This window comes from Marmota flaviventris, chromosome 3 (assembly GCF_047511675.1).
Source record: "Marmota flaviventris isolate mMarFla1 chromosome 3, mMarFla1.hap1, whole genome shotgun sequence".
Taxonomy (NCBI): Eukaryota; Metazoa; Chordata; class Mammalia; order Rodentia; family Sciuridae; genus Marmota; species Marmota flaviventris.
Window position 1 is genome coordinate 179353490 of NC_092500.1, and position 12451 is coordinate 179365940.

A 12451-nucleotide genomic window follows, 5' to 3' on the forward strand; every position below is an offset into this window, starting at 1 on the left:
GCTCATTATCCCTCTCCTTCAGACCCTGTTTCTCCTCCAGATTTTTCCCTTCTTCCTGTCCTGCCCCTCCTCCAGACCTCACCCTCCTCCTCTTTTTAATTTTTTTTAATTGCACGTGGACACAATGCCTTTATTTTGTTTATTTATTTTTATGTGGTGCTAATGTTTGAACCCAGTGCCTCACACATGCTAAGCAAGCCCTCTACCACGGAGCCATAACTCCAGCCCAATCATCTTCCTCTTTAAGACCCGGCCTCTTCTCCAGACCCCACCCATCTTCCAGGCCCCCTCCTCCTCCTGACATTCCCTCCACCTCCTCCAGACTCTGTTCCTTCTAGTCTAGGATGAGCAGCTCCCTGGCTGCTGTGCTAATTGGCAGTATATTTGTAATGGTGCACAAATAATGTCCCTTGTGTAAACACTGACATCCTGCATTGGATGAATTATCTTGACTGAATCAGAATGCGATATACCATAAAATAACTTTAGAAATGTCACTTTTCTCTTTTTTAATTTTCTCTGTAGATCATGAACATTTGAAATAAAATCAGAATTTGTTAAAGGGCAGATAACAGTCAGCCTTGAGCCCTGATGATCCCAGGATCCCATCCAGTGGGGGAACTCTAAGTACCAGTCCAAGGTTTTGTATGCTAATTGATTCATTTTCTTATTTCAGAGTTATTTTGTAATGTAATTCCCCATGGCCTCCAGGTCTCCAGTTCTGTGCAGTAGGTGTTTCTAATTCAATTTTTGATTAATATTCTTTCAGTTTTCTATAAAAATTTTAAAATATTTTTTTTAGTTGTCAGTGGATCTTTTTATTTTATTTATTTATATGTGGTGCTGAGGATTGAACCCAGGGCCTGACACATGCCAGGCAAATGCTCTGCCTTTGCACCACATTCTAGCCCTTTATAGAATTTTTAATTCTGTGGACTTCTATTTTTTTATAAGGAATATTTTAAAAATTACTTTTACCTTACTTTGTTTTTGATTGAGAGAATTTGCTTGCTTGAGAGAATTGTATTGTTTGGAAATGCTCATAATCAAATGATTTTAATTAATTTCCACTTATTAAGGTATCTTTGGAGACTGGATGTGCAGCTCAGTAGCAGAGCATTTGCCTGGCATGTGGGAGGCCATAGAGTCCATCCCAGCACCACACACACAGAAGATGTCTTTGACAGGACTCAAGCATGAGAGGTATGCTTCAAAAAGATCATGTATTGGGGCTGGGGTTGTGGCTCAGTGGTAGAGCACTCACCTAGAACATGGGAGGACCTGGGTTCGATCCTTGGCACCACATAAAAATAAGTAAATAAAACAAAGGTATTGTGTCCAACTACAACTAAAAATAAAGATTTTTTTTTTTAAAAATGTCATGTATTTCCACATACATACATATACCACAGTGCCTCTTCCAAATTCATATGAAATTATTCTAAGAAAATTTCAAATCAATTTTAAAAGAGAAGAGGGATGATATTTTTAATGTCAACTATTGATATTTCATGATATTTAAAACCACTATAGATGAAATTTCCTGAGATGCAAATCATTACAAAATGTAAGAGACAAGTCAGTAGCTACTTTTTTGCAATTCAGATACATTTACTAAAAATAAGCTTTTTTTAAAAAAAAGATATTTTTCTTCTTTAAAATATAGAAAGCATGTCCATATGTCCTATTAAAGTTCTACATTCATCAGAAAGTTCTCTTATTCCTTGCATACAAAGGGATGGGCCTTCTAATGAGCACAATACTTTATGTTGTTAGGAATTCTTGTGGGAGAACTCTTTGTTTTGCCTCTGTTCAAAATATCATTTAAAAATGTATCAGTTTGCTTTTGATTTCAGAAATTTGACTTTCTTTTGAAATTATGTATTTATTATTATTTAGAGTTATTATATGTGGGAAATGCCATGATTACATTTTATCCTAATGTTATCCTAATGTTGTGTTAATAATTTCCTAAGCTAGATTATGTTCATTTTTCTTATCAATAGTCAATAAAGCCTTTTTGTTGTTTTGATGGTATGCTTAATGTGAACATGCTTTATGATGTGACACCACTGTTCACGATGGTGTAGGTATGCAATACACTATAAAGAGAGTATTTTGATTCTGAGAGTCTCAAGTGTTTTAGGTCCAATATGTTTCCTTAAGAGGAATAATTATTCATTTTCTATTTGATTACACAAATTCTTTTTTTTTTTCCTTTTGTGGTTCTGGGGCTTCCTGCATGCTAGGAAATCTTTCTACCACTGATCTACATCCCCAGCCCCATAGATCCTTTAGTTATCATTAGCTTCTTGATGAGCTAGTGACAATAAGATTACTTAGAATTTCAACTAGATTTATACTCATGCAAGAGTTTGGGCATCCATAGCTCCCTGTGATTTCTAAAAGGTAGAGTTTCCCACAACACAGCAGCATCTAATATCACTCTGGGACTGATCTGACACCTCTGCTTCTCTTGGCTCACCACTTCCTGTAGAGGTCTTGGAGGAAATGGATCTTCTTTGACTATTTGTCCCAGTGACAAATATTTGATTATATTGCTGCTAAAATGTATGCATAGAAATAAAATAGAGACATTTTTTATAAAGTCACTCTTTCAGGAAAGTTAAATCATGAGTTGAAATAAAATCTCCAAAATGTCATTTTTTCCTCTGTAGTGATCACGTTTTAAGAAGGAAAACCTAGAACCTAGTGACAGCATAAAAATATAATAAGTTAACATATGTTATTACTTCAACATGAAATATGTAAAAGGGGCATATACTTTGAATTTTTTTAAAAAAAATTTTTAGTTGTAGTTGGACACAATGCCTTCATTTTCATTTATTTATTTTTATGTGGTGCTGAGGCTCAAACCTAGCACCTCACACATGCTAGGTGAGTTCTCTATCACTGAGCTACAACCCCAGCCCACATACTTTGAATTTTATATAATATCTGAATTTTGGTCCTTACTACTAATATCCACAGTATAGCATCTAAAAGTAATAAAATATGTGCCCTGTGGCCTATAAATGTCATATGATAGCCATACTATAGCATATAAAACTAATATAATGGCTGCCCTGTAGCCTTTGACTTTAGTATAATATCAGTACTTTGTCCTCTGAAACTAACAGAAAAGCTGTCCTGTAGCCTTTTAATACTAATTTTATCCATATGTATCATCATTATAGTCTCCATGTAGCCTTTTATTCTAATATTATATTCATACTGTAGACTCTAAAATAAATAAAATAGCTTCCTTTTTGACTTCAAGAGTAATATGATATGCTCTATGGTACCTAGAAAATATTATAATAGCTTCCCTGTGGTCTTTAATACTAATAATATCCATGCTATAGTACCTAATACTAATAGGTGCCTGTTGTGTTTAATATTAAAGATGTCCATACTATACCTTCCAAAAACTAATATAATAGCTGCTCTGTGACCTGTAATATTAACATAATATCCATACTGTAGCATCTAAAACTGGCATAATAGCTGCCTTGTAGCCTTTAATATTGAGATAAAAACTGTGGCCTCTGAAATTAATGTAATAGCTTCAAGTGATGTTTTAATACTGATAGTGCATACATACTATAGCACAAAAAACTGATAATACAGCAGCCTTGTAGAATTTCATAGTAATATAATAATTATAACAGAATATAAAACTTTAATATTAATAAAATATCTATACTGTTGATCTAAATCTGATGAAATGGCTGCCTGTAATCTATAATAACCATAAAATATCCATACCAAAGCTTCTAAAACTAGAATAATAGTGCCCTGTGGCCTTTAATGTTAATAGGTATTCATACTACAGTATTTAAAGCTGATACAATAGCTGAATTGTGGTCTTCCATATCAATGCAATGTCAATATTATAGCATATTGAACTAATTTAGTAGCTTCCCTATGACATTTATATGCCAATATAATATCTAACCTGTTCACTTTAATACTAACATATTTGTACTGTAGCCTCTGAAACTGATATAATAGCTAATTTATATCTAAAACTAATATAGTAGCTGCCCTGTAACTTTAAACCTATTACAATTTTTATAGTATAGCATCAAAATTAATATAATAGCTTCCCAGTGGCTTTTATATTAATATGATATCTGTGCTACAGTATATCCAATACTAATAAAATAGTGGCACTGTGGCTTTAAATACCAATATGATATCCATGCTACTGCAACTCAAACTAACATAATAGATGATTTGTGTCTTTTAATCTTACTATAATATCCATATAATAGCATATATTGTATAATAGGTGATTTCTGGCTTTAAATATTAATATTATATCCATAATAGAGCATCTTAAATTAATATTACATATGTCCTGTGTCCTTAGGACAAATATTATATCCATACTGTTGGATTTAAAACTAGTATAATAGATACCTTGTGGACTTTAATACTAATATGATATCCATACCGTAGCTCCTCAACTTAATATAGTAGCTGCCTGGGCCCTTTAATATGATATGTAATATGATAAACATATTGTGCTCTTTAAAACTAAAGTAATAACTGCTCTGTGGCCTTTAGTGCTAATATAATATACCATGAAAAATTAATGTTATAACATCCTTGTGTCCTTTAATATTGATAGTATAGCATTCAAAACTAATATGATACCTGCCCTCTAGACCTTAATATCATAATATTCATACTTTGACCTCTAAGTTTAATACAATAGCTGTCTTGTGGCCTTTATTACTGTTTTTTTATTCATACTATAGCATGGAAAACTGATTAAATAACTGTTCTGTGGCCTTTAATATTAATATGATTTCCATATTATAGCAAAAAAATTATATCGGAGGTCTTTATTACTAATAGATGCAAACTATAATATCTAAAACAAGTAAGTAGCTGTGCAATAGAATTTAATACTAAGTGACATCCATGCTAAAGCATATTAAACTAATAGCTCCCCTGTAGCTTTTGATACTAATATTATAGCCTCCAAAACTGATGTAATAGATGTCCTGTGGCCTTTAATATTAATGTTACATCATTCCTATAACCTGTGAAGCCAATTTAATAAGTTTCTTATGAAATTTAATATTCATTTAATATCCATATTATAAATATAAAACTGATAAATACGTGCTTCATATAAAACTGGTAAATAGGTCCTATAGTATTAATATGATATTGTATCACCTTAAACTAATATAATATCAGCTTTGTGGCCATTAAACTAATATGATATTTATAGGATAGTGTTAAAATCAATATACTGCCATGTTGACTTTAATGCTAACATGATATCCATACTTGAGTATCTAATAGTACATAATTATTGACCTGAAGTGTTTAATTTTAATATGATATTCATATTGGAACATCTGAAACTGATGCAATAGTTGTCCTGTGGCCTTTGATATTTATATGATATCCATCTTATAGTATCCAAAGCTAATAAAATATATTAGCTACCCTGTGGCCTTTAATATTAATATAATATCCATACTGCAGCATTTAAAATAATAGATGCACTGTGGCCTTAATACCAAATAATTGGTTTGGATATGCTCATGTGTGAGACAATTTAAGGAAGTTTAAAGGTGAAATGATGGGTTATGAGAGCCTTAACCCAAATTAGTAATCCTCTGAAGGAATTAACTGAGTGGTAACTGCAGGCTGATAGTGTGTAGCTGGAGGAGGTGGGTCATTGAGGCTGTGCCTTTGGGGTACATATTTGATGAGCTGAGCTTAGGTTCTCTGCTTCCTGATCACCACTTTCCTTCACCACATTCTTCTGCCCCACCTTAAGCCCCAAGGAATAGAGTTGGCCATTGAGATCTCTGAAACGGTGAGCCCCTAAATGAACTTTTCCTCCTTTAAAATTGTTCTTGTCAGGTCCTTTTGTCAAAGCAGTGAAAAAGATGACTGAAATAATAACATACATGTCATAGATCTAAAACAAATACAATAGTTGCCCTGATGCCTTTAATACTAATATGATATTAAGAGTGTAACATCTAAAACTGATATATAATAGTTTCCCTGTGACATTTAATGTTAATATAATATTCATGCCATAACATCCAAAACTAACATTATAGCCTCCCTATAGCCTTTTATACTAAAGTAATATCCATATTATAACATTTCAATCTAATATAATATCTTCCCTGTGGCCCTTAAAGCTAATGTAATACATAATATTGCATCTAAAATTAATATAATAGCTGCTCTGTATCCTTTAATATCAATAGACATCCTTATTATAGCATCTTAACTTGATATAATAGTTGCTCTTTGGTCTTAATATTTATATGATACCCATAGTAGCATCTAAAACTGATAAAATATTAGCCCTGTGGCTGTTATAGGTAATATGATACTCAAACTATAACTCCTAAAACTAATCTAATAGCTAGACTGTGGCATTTAACATTAATAATTTATCCGTATTATGCACTCTAAAACTAATAAAATAGCCTTCTTGTCATTTTAAGTGAAATATCCATATGATAGCAATAAACCTTATAATATAGCATATCCATATGATAGCATATAAAGTTAACATAATAGCTGACCTCTGGCATTTAATAGTAATCTGTTGGGCTGGGGATGTGGCTCAAGTGGTAATGCACTAACCTGGCATGCGCAGGGCACTGGGCTCGATCCTCAGCACTACATATTATTTTATAAAGATGTTGTGTCCACTGAAAACTGAAAAATAAATATTAAAAATTCTCTCTCTTCTCTCTTCTCTCTCTCTCTCTCTCTCTCTCTCTCTCTCTCCCTCTCCCTCTCCCTCTCCCTCTCCCTCTCCCTCCCTCCCTCCCTCCCTCCTCTCTCCTCTCTCCTCTCTCTCCTCTCTTTCTCTCTCTCTTTAAAAAAATAGTAATCTGTTATCCAAAGTATAGTACCTAAACTAATATAATTCCTTATACTAATAAGATAGTCATCACATAGCATATAAAACTAATATAATAACTGAACTTTGGAGCTTTAATATTAATGTAATATGTATACTACAACATCTCAAAGTACTGAAAGAGCATCCTTGTGCATTCTGTGCATTTGCCATTAATATTTTATCCATACTGTGGCCTGTTAATGGAATATTATAGCTCTTTGTGGCTGTTCATATTAATATCCATTCAATAGCATCTAATGCTAATATAATAGATGCCCTATGGCCTTTAATACTAATTCAGTATCAATACTGTGACCCCTAATACTAAAATAATAATTCTCCTGTGGCCTTTTAATATTACATAAAGTTCATTTATAGCAATTATATGAATATAATTCCTGCCCTATGGCGTTTAGTACTAATATAATATCCATATCATAGTATCTATTAATGATCTAAAAGCAGTCCTCTTACTTTTGTACTGTTATGATATTCATATTATAGCATCTAAACTAATATAATTGTTCTCTTATGACCTTTAATTCCTATATATTTACCATAGCATCTAAATATAGTATAACATCTTTGTAGCTTTTAATACTAATGTAATGTTCTTACAATTACATCTAAAATTGATATAATAGCTACCATGTGGTCTTTAATACTGATATTATATTCATGTTAGATCATTAAAAACTGATAGAGTAGCTTCCCTGTGGCTTTATTAGTAATATGACATTCTTATTACAGCATGTAAAATTGATATGATAGCTGCCTTTAATATTTATATGATATCCATTATATAGTGTCCAAAGCTGATATAATATCTGCAATGTGCATTTCATAGGTAATATGACATCCTTACTAAAGCATTTAAAAACATCATAAGCCAGGCTCAGTGGCACATGTCTGTAATCCCAGTGGTTTGGGAGGCTGAGACAGGAGAATTGTGAGTTCAAAGCCAGCCTCAGCCACTGTGAGGCATTAAGCAACTCAGTGAGACCCTGTCTCTAAACAAACTACAAAATAGGGCTGATGATGGTGCCTCTCCTCCAGACCTTTCCCTTCTTCCTGTCCTGCCCCTCCTCCAGACCTCACCCTCCTCCTTTTATTTTTATTTTTTTTAATTGCACATGGACACAATGCCTTTATTTTGTTTATTTTTATGTGGTGCTGAATATTGAACCCAGTGCCTCAACATGCTAGGCAAGTGCTCTACCACTGAGCCCTAAACCCAGCCCAACCCTCCTCCTCTTTAAGTCCCTGCCTCTTCTCTAGACCCCACCCATCTTCCAGGCCCCCTCATCCTCCTGACCTTCCTTCCCCCTCCTCCAGACTCTGCCCCTGCTAGTCTAGGATGAGCAGCTCCATGGCTGCTGTGCTAATTGGCAGTATATTTGTAATGGTGCACAAATAATGTCTGTTGTACAAACACTGACATCCTACATTGGATGAATTATCTTGAGTATATCAGAATTTGATATGCCATAAAATAAATTTAGAAAAGTCACCTTTCTCTCTCTCTTTTTTTCTCTATAGATCATGGACATTTGAAATAAAACCAGAATTTGTTAAAGGGCAGATGACAGCCAGCCTTGAGCCCTGATGATCCCAGGATCCCATCCAGTGGGAGAACTCTAAGTACCAGCCCAAGGTTTTGTATGCTAATCGATTCATTTAGTTTTCTTAGAGTTATTTTACTATGTAATTCCTCATGGCCTCAAGTCTGTGCAGTAGGTTTTCCTATTCATTTTTTATTTAATATTCTTTCAGTTTTCTACATAATTTTTAAAATATTTTTTTAGTTGTCAGTGGATCTTTTTATTTTATTTATTTATTTTGTTTATATGTGGTGCTGAGGATTGAACCCAGGGCCTAACACATGCCAGGCAAATGCTCTGCCTTTGTGCCACAACTCTAGCCCTGTATAGAATTTTTAATTCTGTGAACTTTTATTTTGTATAAGGAATATTTTAAAAATTACTTTTAGCTTACTTTGTTTTTGATTGAGAGAATTGGCTTGTTTGAGAGAATTGTATTGTTTGGAAATGCTCATAATCAAATGATTTTAATTAATTTCCACTTATTAAGGTATCTTTGGAGACTGGATGTGCAGCTCAGTGGCAGAGCACTTTCCTGGCATGTGAGAGCCCATGGAGTCCATCCCAGCACTACAGACACAGAAGATGTCTTTGACAGGACTCAAGCATGAGAGGCATGCTTTAAAAAGATCATGTATTGGGGCTGGGGTTGTGGCTCAGTAGTAGAGCACTCACCTAGCTCGTTCGAGGCCCTGGGTTCGATCCTTGGCACCACATAAAAATAAGAAAATAAAACAAAGGTATTGTGTCCAACTACAACTAAAAATAAATAAAATTTTTTTAAAAAGGTCATGTATTTACACATACATACATATACCACAGTGCCTCTTCCAAATTCATATGAAATTATTCTAAGAAAATTTCAAATCAGTTTTAAAAGAGAAGAGGGATGATGATATTTTTAATGTCAACTATTGATATTTTTTTGATATTTAAAACCACTATAGATGAAATCTCCTGAGATGCAAATCATTACAAAATGTAAGAGGTCAGTAGCAGCTTTTTTTGTAATTCAGATACATTTACTAAAAATAAGCTTTTTAAAAAACATATATTTTCTTCTTTTCAAATTTAGAAAGAATATCCATATGTCCTATTAAAGTTTTATATTCATCAGAAAGTTCTCTTATTCCTTGCATTCAAAGGGATGGGCCTTCTAATGAGCATGATACTTTATGTTGTCAGGAATACTTTTGGGAGAACTCTTTTAAGTGTTTTACCTCTGTTCAAAATATAATTTTGATATTGCTTTTGATTTCAGAAATTTGTCTTTCTTTTGAAATTATGTATTTATTAATATTTAGGGTTATTTCATTTGGGAAATGCCATGATTTCATTTTATCCTAATGTTGGTGACCCTATGTGCTTATAAGGTGGCTTTCAGAATGCAGTTGAGTATCTTTCTCATATTTGTTGGATTCATTAGAGAAGTACATCCACTTTTGATCATATTTAAATGGTTACATTTGAATTATTAGAAGCAGAAATCAGACATGTTAGTATTGTGAGCTGAACAAAGTGCAGGTTTACTTTAATTATTTTGAGGAGGTTGACATAATGGCTACTGCCCTGTTCTGAACCTGCCATAGTTGTCTCACCTGGAGAATTTTTTTTTGGCACTGGGGATTAAACCCAGGGCCTTGCATGTGCTATGCAAGCCCTGAGCTACATATGTCCCCAGTCCTTGTTACAATTTCATTTTGATACAGGGTCTAGCTGAATTGCTAATGTCAGCCTCAAATTTGTGATCCTTCTGCTTTATCCTCCCAAAGAGCTGAGATGAGAGGTATGTGTCAAAGTGCCTGGCTTGTCCTGGAGGATTTTGATGTCAGTATCACATGTTTCCAATGTGTTAATAATTTCCTAAGCTAGATTATGTTCATTTTTCTTATCAACAGTCAATAAAGCCTTTTTGTTGTTTTGATGGTATGCTTAATGTGAACATGCTTTATGATGTGACACCACCGTTCATGATGGTCTAGGTATGCGATACACTATAAGGAGAGTATTTTGATTCTGAGAGTCTCAAGTGTTTTAGGTCCAACATGTTTCCTTAAGAGGAATGATTATTCATTTTCTATTTGATTACACAAATAAGACACAAATTCTTTTTTTTTTTCCTTTTGTGGTTCTGGGGGTTGGTCCTAGGGCCTCCTGCATGCTAGGAAATCTTTCTACCACTTAGGTACATCCCCAGCCCCATAGATCCTTTAGTTGTCATTGGCTTTATGATGAGCTAGTGACAATAAAATTACTTAGAATTTCAACTAGATTTAGACTCATGCAAGAGTTTGGGCATTCACAGCTCCTTGTGATTTCTAAAAGGTAGAGTGTTTTCCCACAACACAGCAGCATCTATTATCACTCCTGGACTGAGCTGACACCTTTGCTTCTCTTGGCTCACCACTTCCTGCAGAGGTGTTGGAGGAGATGACTATTTCTTTGACTATTTGTCCTAGTGACAAATATTTGATTATATTGCCGCTAAAAGGTATGCATAGAAATAAAATAGAGAGAAGGATTCTTTGGGATAAGTCATTCAGTCACAGGGAGTCAATTTGTATTAGGACTTTTTTTTTTTTTTTTTAATAAAGTCATTCTTTAGGGAAAGTTAAACCATGAGTTGAAATAGAATCTCTAAAATGTCATTTTTCCCCCTCTAGTGATCAAGTTTTAAGAAGACAAACCTAGAACCTAGTGACAGCATAAAAATATAATAAGTTAACATATGTTATTATTTCAACATGAAATATGTAGAAGAGGCACATACTTTCAATTTTACATGAGTTTGAACTATTTGATTTTTGTGTTATAAATGTTCCTAATAAAATACAGAACTAGATAAGAGTGTCAGTTACCAGTAATTAACTGTATGAATAATTAAACAAGTAGGTGTTTGAGAAAATATAACCATGTCCTAAGATTTTACTTTAGAGTAGTTTAATCTTTTTTTTTTTTTTTTGTGGTGGGGTACTGGGGATTGAATCCAGGGGCACTTAATCACTGAGCCACATCCCCAACCCTTTTTTGTATTTTATTTAGAGGCAGGGTCTCACAGATTTACTTAGGGCCTCACTAAGCTGCTGAGGCTGAGTTTGAACTTGAAATCATCCTGCCTCAGCCCCCAAGACACTGGGATTAAAGGCATGTGCTACCATGCCAGGCTTAGTTTTATCTTTATACAGAAATTGAAAAGAAAGTGCAGAGATTTCCCAGGTAGCCTCAACCTGGTTTCTTCCCTTGTTATGATTTAGGTGAGCTGTGTCTAAAGTGTTAACATCTTAGACCATTTGTCATGAAGAAAAAATACTGGTATGTTACAATTAACTGAAATCATATGTCCTTTGGATTCTCAGTTCTGTGTCTTCCTGTTCTAGGATACCATTTAGGAGCCAACATGACATCCAGTCATCATGTCTCCATAGACTTCTCTTGGGGTGACAGTTTCTATGAACTTCCTTGTTCTGATGACCTTGACAGTATTGAGGAGGACTTATCAGGTATTTTTTTAGATTGTTCTCCATTGAATTTTCCTTGTTTTTTTTTTTTTTTTCATATTTAAAGTGGGGCTGTGGGTCTGGGGGAGGCATGTCACAGAGGTTGAGAACTGCTCTGTCATCTTTTGTCCTTATTGTCATATTAGTATTGACTGTGCTCACCTGGCTGAGGAAGTGCCTTTCAGGTTTCCTTGTTTTTCTCCTATTTAGCCTGGGGCTATTGGACTGGGGGAAGCTGGCTGCTGAGATGAAAAGCAGCTCTATCATCTCATGTCCTCAAGGTGAAGTGTTAGTATTGATTGTGCTCACCTGTTTGAGGAAGGGCCTTTCGTGTTTCTTACTGTGAAGTTACTCTTTTTTGCATGTCCACATTGTCTGTTCTTCTGGAGGAAGTAACAATGCAGAGCCCACACTTAGGCATCAGAGAGTTAGCTCTACCTCCTTGATGGCTG

At 34.2% G+C, this 12451-nt stretch overlaps 1 long non-coding RNA gene across 1 annotated transcript; it reads left to right on the plus strand.

The window, feature by feature from the left end:
• The first annotated feature begins 598 nt into the window (after positions 1–598).
• Positions 599–8537, plus strand: LOC139705064 (uncharacterized). The gene is made up of 3 exons (XR_011706956.1): positions 599–640; positions 1080–1203; positions 8441–8537. It is a non-coding gene; the product is annotated as an uncharacterized lncRNA (long non-coding RNA).
• The last annotated feature ends 3914 nt before the right edge of the window (positions 8538–12451 follow it).